This window comes from Neofelis nebulosa, chromosome 1 (genome assembly GCF_028018385.1).
Source record: "Neofelis nebulosa isolate mNeoNeb1 chromosome 1, mNeoNeb1.pri, whole genome shotgun sequence".
Classification (NCBI taxonomy): Eukaryota; Metazoa; Chordata; class Mammalia; order Carnivora; family Felidae; genus Neofelis; species Neofelis nebulosa.
In genome coordinates, this window is record NC_080782.1 from 235,635,399 (window position 1) to 235,637,067 (window position 1,669).

Sequence of the window (1,669 nt, forward strand, 5' to 3'; positions counted from 1 at the left end):
ACAGAACCGCACTCCCGGAACGCCAGCGACCGGCTTACAAGAAAACCTCACGCCCTGCCCAATACAGTGGCTCCCAATATTCTCCACCTCGTTACTGAAGGAAGCCCACACACGCGCATTAAGAGTTACAAAAGAACTGAGGGGTGCCTGGGTGGCTCAGTCGGTTGAGCGTCTGACTTCGGCTCGGGTCATGATCTCACAGTTCATAGGTTCGGGCCCCGCGTCGGGCTCTGTGCTGACAACTGGGAGCCGGGAGCCTGCTTCGGACTCTGGGTCTCCCTCTCTCTCTCTCTGCCCCTCCCCTCCTCACACACACTCTCTCTCTGTCCCTCAAAACTAAATAAAAACGTTAAAACGTTTTTTTAAATATAACCCAAGTATTCTAGTATGAAAAACACTAACCCTTCCTCCCACTAAATATTTTCTAAGCAATACGAAATGGTATTTGGCAGAAAAGACAAGAAAATGAGAGGTGAAACTTTGCATAAGAGATTTACTGGAATTCTGAATGACATTTCTCTTTGTCCAGAAGCACCTGATCACATCTAGGCAAGTCCAGAACTTTCTCTTTGCATTGTTGGTCAATATAGTGCCTCCCCACGTTTTTCTTCTAATTTTCTCTTAAACTTTTAAATCTATATTAAATGAAATACAAGGGGGAGAATAGGAAGAAAAGGAAAAGAGCTTTGCTTACACACCACAAAGGGTTAGAGACACAAGCAACTTTTATTTAATAGTAATAAAGGGGGGCATAGTTGCTTAACATGAAGAGCAAAGGTCTTTTAGAAGCTAAACATTTGGCCATTCTTGGTAACTGTCTTGCGTAAGATCAGACCGACACATTCCCTCACTATCCATCTGCCCTCCACATATACCATCTACCACTAAAGTATACAGTAGGCAAGACTTAAGACTTTCACCTATGTTTCCAAGGGCTTGGAGGGATGTAGAGGTAATTTATGTAACTTGAACATTTGCTCAGGAAGCAGGTGTAATGCTGCATTTTGATTCATTCGTGATCCTGTTACTGTCCTTAAAAAATTTTACCTGCATTTTAAAATTCATTTTACAGTTTCAATCAATCCTCAATTACAGATATGTTTTAAAAGGAGGATTCAGAAACTTTCAAATGCAGGCATGGGAGTCATATACAGGATAGCCAGTAATCCTTCTATCAATCATTGTATCAAATAATACCAGGCAGAAAAACATGTCTAGGACTCAACCAAAAATAAAGGCTAAATCAAAACTGCTACACGTTAAAATGAAAATTACAGTTTGTCTAAAAACCATTCTTTGCAGCCATTCTCCAAATTGTACATAAAACTCTCTTTAAAATGAGAAACAGGTGAAGGAAGTTTACAATAAATTTAAGTATTTACTTCAAACCATTTAAAAATAAATTCAAAACTCAGCTGAGGGGTGCCCGGGTGGCTCAGGTCACTTAAGCGTCTGACTTCGGCTAAGGTCATGATCTCACGGTTTGTGGGTTCGAGCCCCGTGTTGAGCTCTGCACTGACAGCTCGGAGGCTAGAGCCCGCTTCGGATTCTGTGTCTCCCTCTGTCTCTCTCTCTCTCTCTCTCTCTCTCTCTCTGCCCGTCCCCCACTTGCACTCTGTTTTTCTCTCTCTCTCAAGAATAAACATTAAAAATAAACAAAAAAAAACCC